The sequence below is a fragment of the Balaenoptera physalus genome, assembly GCF_965194825.1.
Source record: "Balaenoptera physalus genome assembly, chromosome: 18".
NCBI classification, from domain to species: domain Eukaryota; kingdom Metazoa; phylum Chordata; class Mammalia; order Artiodactyla; family Balaenopteridae; genus Balaenoptera; species Balaenoptera physalus.
Genome location: NC_138899.1, coordinates 72067029 through 72082632, shown reverse-complemented (window position 1 = coordinate 72082632; position 15604 = coordinate 72067029). Strand labels below are relative to the sequence as shown.

The window sequence follows — 15604 nt, the reverse complement described above, 5'->3', positions numbered from 1 at the left end:
CTCATTGCTGTGCTGTGTGACTGCCGTCATCAGATGGCTCTTCCTAAACAGGAAGATTCAAGGGGAAATCTCAGAAAGAGAGAAAGCAAGCGAGAGTGGGCAGTGCAGCCCAGCTGGAAAGAATGCTGCTGAGCCCCAAATAAGAAACACTTTCATTAAAAATATTTTCACAGGACTTCCCTGGTGGCACAGTGGTTAAGAATCCGCCTGCCAATGCAGGGGACATGGGTTGGATCCCTGGTCCGGGAAGATCCCACATGCCATGGAGTAACTAAGCTGGTGCACCACAACTATTGAGCCTGAGCTCTAGAGCCTGTGAGCCACAACTACTGAGCCCGCACGCTGCAACTACTGAAGCCTGCATGCCTAGAGCCTGTGCTCCGCAAAAAAGAGAAGCCACTGCAAGGGGAAGCCCGCGCACCACAACAAAGAGTAGAACCTGCTCACCGCAACTAGAGAAAGCCTGCGAGCAGCAACGAAGACCCACTGCAGCCATAAATAAATAAATAAATAAATAAATTTTTTTTAAAAAAAAGAAGGGGAAGAGTTCAAAAAAAAATATTTTCACAAACATATAAGCTTTTGCATAGCAAAGGAAATGATAAAATTAAAAGACAACCTACAGACTGGGAGAAAATATTTGCAAACGATGTGACCAACAAAGAGTTCACATATACAAACCGTTCACATAACTCAATACCAAAAAAACAAACAGCCCAATTAAAAAATGGGCAGAAGACCTAAATAGACATTTCTCCAAAGAAGACATAAAGATGGCCAACAGGCACATGAAAAGATACTCAACATTGCTAATTATTAGAGAAATGCAAATCAAAACTATAATGAGGTATCACCTCACACCAGTCAGAATGGCCATCATCAAAAAGTCTACAAATAATAAATGCTGGAGGGGGTGTGGAGAAAAGGGAACCCTCCTATACTATTGGTGGGAATTTAAATTGGTGCATCCACTATGGAAACCAGTATGGAGGTTCCTCAAAAAATTAAAAATAGAGCTACCATATGATCCAGCAATCCCACTCCTGGGCATGTATCTGGAGAAAACTCTAATTCGAAAAGATACCTGCACCCCAATGTTCACAGCAGCACTATTTACAATAGCCAAGACATGGAAGCAACCTAAGGGTCCATTAACGGGTGAATGTATAAAGAAGATGTGGTATATATATATATGATGGAATATTACTCAGCCATTAAAAAGAATGAAATATTGCCATTTGCAGCAACATGGATGGACCTAGAGATTATCATACTAAGTGAAGTAAGTCAGACAAAGACAAATATTATATGATATCACTTATATGTGGAATCTAAAAAAATAATACAAAGGAACTCATTTACAAAACAGAGACAGACTCACAGACATAGAAGACAATCTTACAGTTACCAAAGGGGAAGGGGAGGGGAGGGATAAATTAGTAGTTTGGGATTAACAGATACACATTACTATATATAAAATATACAAATAATAAGGATTTACTGTATAGCACAAGGAACTATATTCAATATATTGTGATAATCTATAATGGAAAAGAATTTGAAAAAGAATATATATGTATATATGTATAACTGAAACACTTTGCTGTACACCTGAAACTAACACAATATTGTAAATCAACTATACCTCAATAAAAATTTTTCAAAATTATGTTTAACATTAATTTTTTTTAAATGCAGGTTTACTGAAAAATTACCAGCCCAGAAACTATGCTGGGGCCAAAGATAGATAAGGCATGGTTCTTTCCATCAGGAAGCTCTCAGACTAGCAAGGCAGGTAAATCAAGGAAGTGATTATTTCCAAAAAGAAAGACAAAGGATATCAACATTTACTGAGTGTCTACTTAATGGCAAAGCTTGGAGCAGCACTGGAATCAACCCAAGTGCCCATCAATGGATGAGTGGATAAACACAGTGTGGTATATTCATACAATGGAATATTATTCGGCCTTAAAATGGAAGGATATTCTGACATGTGCTGCAACATATGCTTGAAGATATGCTAAATGAAATAAGCCTGTCACAAAAGGACAAATACTGTATGTTTCCACTCCTATGAGGTACCTAGAGTAGTCAAATTCATAGAGACAGAAAGTAGAATGGTGGTTGCCAGGTGCTGGGGGGAGGGAGAGATGGGGAGTTGTTATTTAATGTGTACAGAGTTTCAGTTTTGCAAGATGAAAAGAGTTCTGGAGATGGATGATGGTGACAGTTGTATAACAGTGTGAATATACTTAAACATTACTGACCTTAGTGTTCATTTAAAACTTAATGTTTTTTTCCATAACCAACGCTTCCTTATTTTATTGAATAAACAATTAAAAATTCCTGAATTTGTATATATCTGCAAAATTTAATGTTCATTTAATATACTTAAAACTGTTTATGATGGCAAATGTTATGTATATTTTACCACATAAAAAAATTGTTAATAATCTCAAGATGGCAACAGCATAACATTAAACCAATGGCCAGGCCCTTCTAAGCCTGGGGCCCTGTCACAAACTTGAGGGCTGCGTGCCCATGAAGCCGGCCCCGCCTGCATGTCCTCCTCATGCTTCTAGAGTATTCACCACTCTTTATCTGCATGTGGGATGTCCTCCCACTAAACTGTGAACTCCTTGAGAACAGTTTTATTCATTTTTTACTTTCTTGCATCATCTCACATGTGTTTGATGCTAGAAGGTATTCATTATGTTCTTTTGAATTAATTCCTGTTACAAATTACATTAAACAAATTATGTTTGATTTTAAAAAACTTACAAGCATTTATAAACGAGGCTAATATATAACTAGCAGATATAGAACATTTCCAGAAGTACTTTCTGCTGCCTGCAGCATATTTAATGTCCATTTCCATTGGGTTTCTATGTTTCCTTTTCTTCATAGTTCTCTATGTTAGGGATGAAGAAGGAATACGATATATGTGCTAGCCATATAATATGTATATGGTAAAGCCCTAAAAATTCTCAGCCACTTGAACTTTTTTAGCAACCAGCAAGATGTTCCAAGATTCCTCTTTGGTAATGAATAATGTCACAGAGAGAAGGCATTGGTGACCTGAAGAAATGTGGCCCTGAGTCTAACTGCTATAATTCTTATTTGTCCTCAGGTTGTCTCTCATTAAGACTGAATTAATTTTGTGTTGATCACTGGTCTGTAAAGCACTGATAAATTAAACGATTGGTAAACACAATGACTTTCAAAGAGAGAGAAGGGTTAGTAATCCATTTTCCACTTTGGGATTATTACAGAATTTCATTTCTGAAAACCACAGACTAATTTAGTTAAGATCTGATAGTCAACTAAAAAAACTTTGGTGGAAGTCATCCAACTTGTCCTAGATTACCCAGTACCTTACTGGCAGTTCTGAGAGTCTGGAGAAAGATGTTAAAAGAGTTATCTGAGGACAACAGTTCAGACAATGCACTGCAGGGTTAATACACAGTTTTAACCTTGGTTCTGCAAGGACAGTGTTTTTCATTGCTTTGTTTATAGGTCTTTTCCATATAACTGATGCTACTACATACTGAATTTTGGATAAGTGAAGTATCACTGTATCATGAGCTTAGAGATTATTAAACACAGAACTTTCATTTCCTCAAGCATAAGTACCTCTGATATATTTTTGTTTTATAAGATACTGCCTTGTGTTCTTCTCTTAAATCTTTTCCTTAATTAAAATAAAATTCCTTTATATCAGTATGTGTCTTCCTTCTAGAATCATTTTGCCAAGATAATTTATATTTGCAAATATTTAGATCTATAGTTTAATCTTATTCCTTCCTTTTATCTTTCTATGACTAATGGTAATGTTTGATTACAAATTTAGAAAACCACATAACTGAAGTTAACACTTGCTCCCCATGGCTTGCTCAAGTTCCAAATAACTTATTTTCAGAGATTAATTTTATTTGTGCTCTCTCTTTCTTTTAAAAATAAATCATTCTTTCGATCCAACTAATCAGTCCAATTCCTTCACTTTTGCCTCATAAAAGTACAGAAAGTCTTTAGTAAAAGGCTAGTGCCTGGCTTATGCCAAAAGTGTTAGGTTATCTAGACAGTAGTTTTCAAATTTAATTCAATTATCCAATTAAAAGAATTTAGTAAAAAAACAATCAGACAATCTGTGTAAATGTAATATTCAGCCTAGTTCAGGCAATATTTAGATAAAAAGTCTATTAATATGACCCATACTATAAAACATATGACCTTTCAATCATGTCTTAAAATAGTAATTCTTAAACTTTTCTAGGTTTTCAAGAATCTTTCCAAAGCTCTCCCCACTAAATGCATGGCATATGTATATACATTTTTTCTTATAATTTCTGAAGTTTTAAAGAGATAAGAGGTCACCAGATTAAGAACCTCAGCTCCAAAAACTATTAAACAAAAACAAAGTTGGCTCTTTCAACAAAGCAAACTCCATTCCACTTTAATAGCCTTAAAGGGCCCTACAAAATGCCTCAGTGACACCGTGGTGGCCAGTTGCTTTTAGTCAGTCTCATCCACTACCTGTGAGCTTTGCTCAAGCGTTTGACATGAAGTCTCAAGTTGTCCCTCAGCAGATAGCTACCCATAAAGTCATCCTCTTCAAAGTTTCATCCCCAGTCCTTTCTATCCTAGCTCAAGGTCTGTCTTGCAGTGATAGACTCATAATAATCTCACTGTCCTCATACACAGCTCAAAATATGATCCCAGGTGGTTCAACTCTATACAGATTTAAACATAGGGCTCATTTGTTCCAGAACTACATTCCAAGTCAATACCTTGAAAATATTTTGCAAGTTTAACCCAAAAGGCAGTATGGAAGCCCCCTTCCAAACGAATGAAGTTAGTCTAATTCTTAGGGAGAAGAGAGAGTCATTATATTATATTTGGAGCCGAGGATTCCATCCCCCAAAACAACTCTCCCACCAGCATACTTGCTTGACATAGGGCAAAGCATTTCATTTCAAATTCAAGATAAGGTTTACATTTCAAATACCATGAACAAGGTAATTCAGGGTCTTAAAATCACTTTAAGTCGGAAATGACATAAGTTGGAAATGTGGAAGGGGAGCAAAAGGGAGGTAGGATGCCGGATGCAAACAGAGACACCAGGGCCGAGATGTGGCATACTTTCTCAGCTCCCAGTTTTACCCAGGACAAGCACCACGAGGAACAGCTAACAATCCAACAGTCTCTACTAAGTGCAGGAGCTGTGCTAGGGACTGCAGATAGAGTGATGATGAGAAAACTGCAAAATACAGCACTGTATTAATTGTTGAAAAGCTCAAGGCCCATCAGCAGAAACAGACAGATACCTGGCAAGTTAACTTAAAATAACAAATTGAATGTGCGGTTGAACACGCAGTAGATAGTAAAACTGAACAGCAGAGCGGAGTTTTTAACTCTGTTAGGTGGGGGTGTGGAGGGGAGTTATAAATAAAAGATAGAATTTGACTTGGGTTTGTAAGGATATGAAGAATTTCACCAGGTGGGGAGGTGGTGGAAGGGAGGAGTTATTTCGGGCAAAGGGAACATAAGAGGAAGCACCATGGCAAGAAGAGCACATGGAAAGCTCACGGAAAATCACTGAAGGCTGGGAGAGAAACCTGGTGGATTCTGGTCTTTGGAGAAGGCTGGGGTTGTCTCTGGCCAACATTACTTCCCTCGCATGTCTTTATAGAGGCATATTATTTCCAACTCTTCTGAGATGAAACATTTAAGTTATGAAACTATTAAAATATCAGAGATTTCAAATCTTGATAAAAATTGACAAAAAAATGAATTAAGAGTACAGTTGATTTACAATTATTATTTGAAGTCAAAATTCAGCTGCTCTTATAAAGTAGAGACTAAATGGACAAACTCATTCCAGTTGCCGTTAGGCAACAATTAAGTTGATAATACCCTATGGTTAAAGTCACCCAAGAGTTTGATTTCACCATTTTTCTTATTTTTCATGCCTTCAAACACACTATTATACTATTAAATTAAAAATCTGATGAAGAACATGTTTTGGGATTGCCTCAGGCCTTTAGGTCACACCAGTTTCATACATTTGAATACAAGATTTCTGCAGTTCCACTACATGTCCACTAGAGGCCCGTGAAGAGCTTTTTTCCCCCATCACAGTCATAACCAAGAAGGCCAGAATTAACACGAGAAGTTATTGATCGAGTATCAGTAAGGCAAAGATCGAATTGATAGATAACCTCACAATAAGCACCTTAATTGTGGATAAAATAAACAAAATGTAACCCTCTTTCAAAACTCCATGATACTGAATTGTGAAACTTACAAAACTAATATGTAACTGGAAACACTGAGTCAAAAGAGGTAGGATTTGGAAGGCTTCACCAACAGTTCCAGAAGGCCACCAGGCTCTGGCCGGCTTTGACAAGGTGGCAACATGCACCAAGTGGTGAGTCAGCGTTATAATGAGTGCCAGTGCCCTGTAGGGGCTTCTGAGGAAAGGGGGCTTTCAGATGTTCAAGTGCATACCACATACAAAAGACATGAGACAAACAGAGGGAAGGTTCCTGGGTGAGAGAGTGTCTGGGAAAGTAAACAAGTAGTAATTTAAGACAGATGGATGAAGCAGGAACTTCCTAAAGTGACTCCGAGGAAGCAAACAGGGGAAGATAGATGAGCAATGGTGAAACAAGGAGAGACAGAGTGAGACAGACCCTTAGCTTCAGGGGAGAGGGGTGACTTCAAGCAAAACACAAAGCATATTCAGTACGCAAAGACAGTAGCACGACTATGTGCACATAGCAAAAATTACTAAGAGGGGTGAGATACCTTGTGACAGTCCCCTTACCATCCTGTCAAATTCAAAAGAGGAGGCTTCCCTGGTGGCGCAGTGGTTAAGAATCCGCCTGTCCATGCAGGGGACACCGTTCAATCCCTGGTCCGGGAAGATCCCTCATGGCGCGGAGCAACTAAGCCCGTGCGCCACAACTACTGAGCCTGCGCTCTAGAGCCCACGAGCCACACTACTGAGCATGCGTGCCACAACTACTTAAGCCCGTGCACCTAGAGCCCGTGCTCCGCAACGAGAAGCCACCGCAATGAGAAGCATGCACATCGCAACAAAGAGTAGCCCCAGCTCGCCACAACTAGAGAAAGCCCGCGCGCAGCAACGAAGACCCAGTGCAGACAAAAATAAATTAAAAGAAAAAATTCCAAAGAGGGCTTCAGTCATGTGTCAAAAAACACAAACAGAAACACATCAGAGTGCACATCAACTACACCACACATACGTGCACACACACATACACTTACTACTGCTATTTACAGAAAAGTCCTGTTTTTCACTAGGTTTGGTTAATTAGCAATCAGGAAAGAGTTGCACAGGGTTTGAAGAAAGAACCCTTTGTTCGGAAAAACCTGTGAAAATATTCCCTCAGCAGCTTGTAACTTTCCCTACAGATTGCCCTGGCCCTGAGGACAAGCCCAGGTGCCAGAGGCCTCTGTGATCCCACACAGAGCTCACATTCAAAGGCAGCTCTCTTTGTTGTCCCCTAGGAGTTAAGCCTTAATGGGTTTACAATTTGCAGGCCTTTTTGGAGAGCGGCTTGGCAGTTGTTGCCTGCTGCCAGAAATGGAGCAGAGACAAGGCTTGGTGAATCCCACAGCTGTTGTGGCTGCTCCATTGGAGGGAAGAGCAGTTGCCTGGGGCATTTCAAAGACATGCAAGAACATAGGGAGACTTTATGAACCCTGGAAGTGAATTTGCAATTACTGTGAGCAGACGGTCAATTCACATGGTGGAGGGAGGATTTTGGAGCTGTGGTTCTTCAGTGAAGACCATGGCAAATGGTAATTCACTGAGTCTTCATGTCCCCAGATAAATCCTTTGTGGGAAAAGTATTCAACTATAATGTAATATCATCATCTGCTGCTAGTTAGCTTTATGCTGTCACAGTCCTGACTTCTAAACCTCAACAAGCACAATTTGGACAGGAATAAGCCAGTACATCTTACCTTGGTTAAAAAGAAAAATGGGTATCACTCTGCTGGAAATATGGCATCTATCCATCTTGGTCCACTGGGATTCAGGAGATGGGAGATGGGATTCAGCCTGCCTGAACTCTGCCTCCAGCATTACAGCCCTTATTTCAGAAAATCTTTATCTTAAACTGAGATATATCGATGGTGGGACAATGCTGAATGATTTTGAGAATGGTGATTTCATAATCTTTTACAAGATATGCCCCCTTCTTTTCCCCCCATCATCCTTCCCGTCAAAGGCTGCTTTTTGATACATGGAATTCTCTTTTGCTGAAATCTCAGCCTATTTCCTGTTATCCTCATGTTGATTCATCTGAGAATCACATGATCTCTTCTAAAACACTGTTTATTTAGTCCATTATGACGCCCAGAGTCAGTCTTTACTCATTTTGTATCTCAATGATTTATTTCTACAGTTAAGTACACCCCTGATAGGCAAAGCACCAGTTAGATACTGTGGAGGGGACAAGGACCACAACTATGAGATGCTAAAAATCTGGTGAAGAAAACAGAAACATCTGGGAAGGGCTAAGATTGAGGTGTAATCACAATGCTGTGAGTATATAAGGAAGAGAGAAAATAATCTTTAACTCCTACTGTAGAGATCGAGACATTAGTTTTAAAGGAGATAAAATTTAAGATGCCATGTATAGGGTGATCCATCATTCTGGTTTTAAAACTGAAAGTTTGGGCTTCCCTGGTGGCGCAGTGGTTGAGAGTCTGCCTGCTAATGCAGGGGACACGGGTTCGAGCCCTGGTCTGGGAAGATCCCACATGCCGCGAAGCGACTAGGCCCGTGAGCCACAATTGCTGAGCCTGCGCGGCTGGAGCCTGTGCTCCGCAACAATAGAGGCCTGCGCACCGCGATGAAGAGTGGCCCCCGCTTGCCGCAACTAGAGAAAGCCCTCGCACAGAAACGGAGACCCAACACAGCCATAAATAAAATAAATAAATAAATAATTAAAAAAAAAAAAAAAAACAAAACAAAACTGAAAGTTTTAGGTCGCATGAAATCCTTCAGTGGAACACCCGAACTATAAAGGGCAATTAGAGCTTAGAGTTTATCTCAAGGGTGAGACATGGTAAGGGACAGTCTCAACAGCAATGGGCGGGAGTGGTAACGAGTGGGCTGCCCAGGTCCTGAAGTTGCTGACTCAGCGGCCACCCGGGCATAAGGCCCTGGGGAAGGGGGTGATGTCCTGTCAAGCAGGACAGCAGGCCCCCGCCTCTCACTGCACATCTATGTTGTGTCCAGCACATGGCATGAGGCACCACGGAGACCAGGCTCAGGGCCTGGCACAGAGTGGTGGCTGAGTGGCTCTCTCTAAGCTGGACATGTGCCCTACAGCTTTACAATGCAAGGACCCCCGCAGTGCACACAGGCCGACTTGCCCAGGCCAGCGTTGCTGCCCTGTAGGCATATGTGTTTTGAGAGCCCTGCATTATAAGTAAGGAATTGGAGGAGGAGCAGACTCCTGGAGTTGATAAGGTATTTTGGACACTGAGCATCACCTTGAGTTGATGGTATCTAATAAAAAACTTACAGCATGCTCTCACATTTATTATCTCACTTTTGAGCTTGACACAGACCCACGAGGCAGGAAACTGAAAGTTTAAAGAATGGCCTTGGTCACACGGCCATAAGTAGCAAAGCTGGGATTCAAATTGCAGATCGCTCTTTCTGACTCCAGCACCAGTGGCATTTCTCTAACTTTTTTTTTTATAAACTTATTTATTTTATTCATTTATTTTTGGCCACGATGGGTCTTCGTCGCTGCAGGCGGGCTTTCTCTAGTTGCGGCGAGCGGGGGCTACTCTTCGTTGCGGTGCGCGGGCTTCTCATTGCAGTGGCTTCTCTTGTTGCGGAGCACGGGCTCTAGGCGCAAGGGCTTCAGTAGTTGTGGCTCGTGGACTCTAGAGCGCAGGCTCAGTAGTTGTGGCGCACGGGCTTAGTTGCTCCGCGGCATGTGGGATCTTCCTGGACCAGGGCTCGAACCCATGTCCCCTGCATTGGCAGGCGGATTCTTAACCACTGCGCCACCAGGGAAGCCTTCTCTAACTTTTTAAGGTCACTGAGTTTTATCTGAAACTTTGAGTTTAACAATCTAATGATTCAGTATCATCTGAATGTACTCTGTTCAGTCATCTAAATGGCTGGATAGTATATCAAATCTCATAGACTCCAGGATAGATTAAAAAAACAATCACTCAATTTATAACCACTCGTCTCCTCTCTTTTCCTTCAGAATCTTGCAGTCATACTCGGGAAACCCCAGTAATGTATATCAAGCACTGCTTAACCTACAAGGCACTGTTCGAGGCATTGTGGATGAGCCAAAGACATGTAGGACTACACTGATACACACATGTGGCTTAAAATTATATGTCTACATAGAAACATTTGCTAGGCTGGTTGTATCTGAACAGATTCTCTTTAACCTCCTGGCCTGGGCCCCCACTGAAGTAGTGATTCGATCCATAGAAGCTGAACATCTACCCACAAGGTGGTTTAAGATGATTTTTCTGTCCCTTTGTCCTCAAGGGGCTTTTCATTTTGTTCTTCTGAGAAGATGCTCCTGAGGACACAGGAACCAGCCCCAGTTACTTTCAAAGGCACCACCAGTCTTCCTCTCTCTATAGCTTCATGGCTTCGAGCTCATCACATTGTCTTCCCTCTTCCATTCACCAGGTTCCCTCAAACGCTTCAGGAACTCACACCCTTGCACACTTTCACAACTGGCCATGGATTTCTCGTTAGTCAAACGGCACTGCTTGCTATGCACCCACCTTATTAAGATTTTTGAGAAAATTAACTATGAAGCTTGAGGGAATTTGAAGTGAAATAACAGGCCAGTTTCTTATAACTTGTTTTTTAAGGAAAGCTAAAATACTGTGATTTTAGCATTCTGTCTCCACCAAATTAAGCTCTCTTTGGCCTAAGGCAAGTCACCTAATCTGATATATCAGTTCCTGTGTGTAAAGCTGAGACAATAATCGTTACCTAGTTCACTGGGATTGCCCAGTTTAATTAATTATGACTGAAAAATGGCTTGAAAAAAATAATTTCTTTGTAAATGCTCCATAACAACAATTGCACACAATTTTAAGTGCTTTTAACTTCAAAACTTACAACTCTTTTTGTGGTATCTTTATTCATTCTCTGATTCCTTCCCTTTCCAATTCTTCTGCTACAAAAATAAAAAATCATTAATGGTAAATTTGGATGTATTTTTCTGCATTTCTTGCTTTCCAACATTTTAAGAATATTAAGGATTGTTAAAGAAAATGAGAAAAAGCTCAGAAAACACCTGCCTTGTGATCTCTCTGAGTCATCAGTACAACGGTTCTCAAAGCACAATCTTCAAACCGGCAGCATCAGCAACTCTTAAGACCCAGTTCCCATAATGTGCCCAGAGGTGCCCCGGGGCACTGTGTAAACTCACAAGGGTATCTCGAAATATTTTAAAATTTCAAGGGACTCACAGCAACACCAGACACCTGTCAGACACTGAGCAAACTACTAGTTCAAGGTAGCTGACAACTGCAACATGAGCTCTTTTCAACATTCTTTTCCATGAGGCCATAGTTTTTGAAGCTGGGTTTTCGACAGCTGCTGTGATAAAAAGCAAGTTCCCTGTTGAAAATCAGTGTGGAATAGAAAATATGGTGATGACATCCAATCTGATTCCAAGGTGTTAGAAGCTGTGTAGTGTCCACCAGTGTACACATCCCATTATTAAGTAATTGTGGTTATTAATAATGAAATTTAAAAATTACTACTTTCTTTAATTTAAGGGTATTGTTTTTAATACCTAGTAAGTTGTTAAGACATAAATACTTTTTAAGTTGTTGGAATCTAACTACTTAATAGATGGAACTGTGAGGTATTTCTTTCCTCCTAGGAATAGGGTTGCCTGATAAGTCTGGCAGCCCAACCTATGGGCACAGTGAAAGCATTACTGAGACTCTGAGAGAACCATGAACGAAGAAGATTTGAGAACTTGCTATAAATGCAAATTCTTAGGCCCCACCCAGGACTCACTGACTCAGAAACTATGGGGGTGGGGAAGCCATCTGTGGTTTAACCAGGCCTCCAGGTGATTCCAATGCACACTCAAATGTGAGAACCACTGCAGTAGTGCATACCCTGAAAGCAAAGCTACGCCCTAGGGTATGTGGATGGATATTCAGTTTGCAAAGTAACAACAGGCCGATCTCAGTTTGAATGAAAAAGTACAGAAATTACCCAACTGGGGCAGACAAAACAAAACAAAACAGAAAACCAACACAAACCAATTTGTTTGCATTAACACACACATGTGTGGTATATGTGTATATGTGTGTATATATATATATGTGTGTGTGTGTATATGTATATATATATATAAAATATATATATACATATACACACACACATATATATATATATATCTTCCAGTTATTCTGTAATTTTAAAATAATGAAAACTTACTGAATTGTGAATAATCTGTGCTTTATCTTTTTCCTGTGGCATTCTGGAGAGCACACAATGCCTTTTGATTTCTGAAAACTGAATCATCTTATCACTGAGTGTTTCCGATTGTTGGGAATGAATCATATCACTTCCCTCAGAAGACAAAATTTAAGGCTGGCCTTAAAGCCATGATCCAAAACTCTTGACAGGAATTTGATTTTCATTCTCCTCTGCTTTAATACTCAGCAGGACACACCTCACACAAGTTGTTGGTATTTCTGTGAAGAAGAGTAAGGAAAAAACGAGAGGCGAGGAGACCACTGGGTGTGGTAAAAACGCACGGCTCTTTTGAGTGTTAGAGGTTTTGAGTAAAACCTCCTTTGCTGAGGAGCAGATCTCAGTATTTCATCCCAGTTAATCCCATTAAGCCTTTGTACATATGCAGAGATTTCCCAACTTTTGAGTACTAAAGCAGAAGCTTTCCGCAACGATCTTCCTTGGGAGGCCCCTATTTCCTTAGCAAGACGCCTGTTGAATGCTGAGCATAGTAAGGAAGCTAGTCAGGAGAATACAGGAGAAGAGAATCTTTATTACCTTAATCCTCTTGTGCTGGAATGATTTTAGTGTTCGACTTTGAGGGGATAGAAAGTGAGCCCCATCAAGGATCAACTGGGTCTCCATTCCTCGAGGCCAGTACCTCTGGCTCACAGTAGCAGCCCAATAGACTTTTTTTAGTGTTCTTACTCAATACGTTAATATTTAGGGATTAATTTATGGTCATCTTTTGAGGTCAGCACAAATTCATTCCCTTCTCCTGAATATTTTGGCCTCCTCTTCAAAGTTTAATACTTTTTGACCCCTATCTTGTAACTGAAATTCTCTCTTCCCTTGCATATACTCTCATTAAATTACTTTTGGTTTTCTCTGCTTTGTTTTCTTCCTTCTCCTTCTTCTCATGCATATGCTTCTCATGTATGGATAACTTCCTCTCTTTTCTTCCTGCACCAGCCTTTACAACCTCATCCACACCGAGGAATTCAACTTTCTCCACTTGCTGATGACGTCCTGATCCCTCTCTGCACTCTGCAGCTCTCCTGTAACTCCATCTTTGTCCTCTTTCCAAGTCCCAGATTTCCAACTGCTACTTGACTATCAAATTCACGCAGACCCAAAGTGAACTCATCATCTTTCCCAGGAACTAGATTTGTCCTCTCGACATACTAAGATTCTTAATGGAACCGACATTCTTAGCTAACTAGGTAAGAAAAGAAAAACACATAAAGGTATCCTGTAATCTTTGTTTTCCCTTGGCCCTCACTTTCAAAGAATCCATTAATTCATAAAACATCTATATATTGAGTACCTGCCAGGTGAAGGCGCTGTGTCAGTGCTGGACATCACAGACCTGGTCCTTCCCTTCTAGAAGGTAAACACGTCTTGTTTCATAGTATCTTATTTCTCCTTTCTGCTTCCACCATTGACATGTTTTGGAGTAGCATCACTTCCCACTGGAATTATTGCAATTGACTCTTTTTCTGATTTTCCTGTTTCCAGCATCTTCTCCAGGTAACACTGTACCTTGGTGCTAGATAAACGATCCTGGGTCACAGCACTCAACAGTGTGAGACCTTCATCAAAAACTTCCAATCTCCCCTTACCCTCCCCACCCCTGCAAGGCCCACTTGACCACCCTTCTCAAAATTTTCTAAGGAAAAGCCTGCTATCATCTCTCCTGATACTCTGGGAGACACTGCATCTCCTCTGAAAAGATTTTTGCCTTTAACTAATAAACTAACTAATTGGGTTGAAGAGTCTTTTGTGGCTCAAAATAAAATGAAACTTCCTGTGTCTGGCTATAAAAATCAGAGTATGCCAGACTCAGAGAACTGCTTCAGTACCATTGACAGCATTTTCACAAAAACATACCAAATTATGGCTTGCAGGAACGTATGTTATGTAAACTATACAGAGTAATTGATTACTATTATTTACGAATTTAGCAGTAGAAAGTAGAAACATGTATTGAGACTAGCTCTTCCACTGACTAGTTGTGGGTGACCCTGGATTACTTCCAGCTTGACTATTCTAAGACCCTGTTTAAAAACAGCACTCACTTTCCTTTTATTCACTCATATACAAATACAGAACCACATAAAGCCCTAGGAATTCAACAGTGAACGCAACAGACACAATCCAAGCTTCCTTGGAATTTGTCTTTGTTGGTCCAACTCCTGGCTAGTTTCAAAGGCAAAGCCAGATGGTAAAACTAAAGATTTAGCTTAAGACTAAAGACTCATTTGTCCTGAGGCCCTATAAGGACTAGAATTGGCTCCCCAAGAGATTAGAATAAAGACGGGGTCAAATGAGGTGAAAGATTTGGGGAAAATGAATACACTGCCCCCCAAAGATAAAGTGAGTGGTAAAAAAAGAAAAAAAAAATTGCATTGGAAGAACAGCATACCCTTTTTTTTTTTTTTAACATCTTTATTGGAGTATAATTGTTTTACAATGGTGTGTTAGTTTCTGCTGTATAACAAAGTGAATCAACTATACATATAAATATATACCCATATCTCCTCCCTCTTGAGTCTCCCTCCCACCCTCCCCATCCCACCGCTGTAGGTGGTCACAAAGCACCGAGCTGATCTCCCTGTCCTATGTGGCCAACAGCATACCCTTGAAAATTCTTTTTTTTTTTTTGGTTTTGTTTGTTTAATAAGGAACAGACTAGTGATTTTGAAATTTTGGTTTGGGATCCCAGGACCTAATTTTTTGCCATGAAGGTGGAAAGGTTCAGTTTTAGGAAGCAAAAAATAGTGGAAAAGCCACATGCTCTGGGGTGAGAAAACGTGACTTGAAGGTCCAGTTCTATCACTTAGTAGTTGTGGGACACTGAGAAAGTCACTTGTCATCCTTAGGCTTGAGTTGATTAATCTGTAGCAATAATAATAACTAACACATAAGTACACATTATGAGTCAAGTGCCATTCTAAGCACTTTACACATGTTATTTCTTTAATTCTGTGAAAGTCCAATGAGGTAGGATGATTTTTTTTAATGTGGTAAAAAAAGCCCACAACATAAAATTTACCATCTTAACCATTTTTAAGTGTACAGTATTTTTAGCGTTAC

At 40.2% G+C, this 15604-nt stretch overlaps 1 protein-coding gene across 7 annotated transcripts in view; it reads right to left on the bottom strand.

The window, feature by feature from the left end:
- Window positions 1-15604, bottom strand: part of STARD13 (StAR related lipid transfer domain containing 13) — a 383589-nt gene that overhangs the window by 114916 nt on the left and 253069 nt on the right. The window lies entirely within an intron of this gene.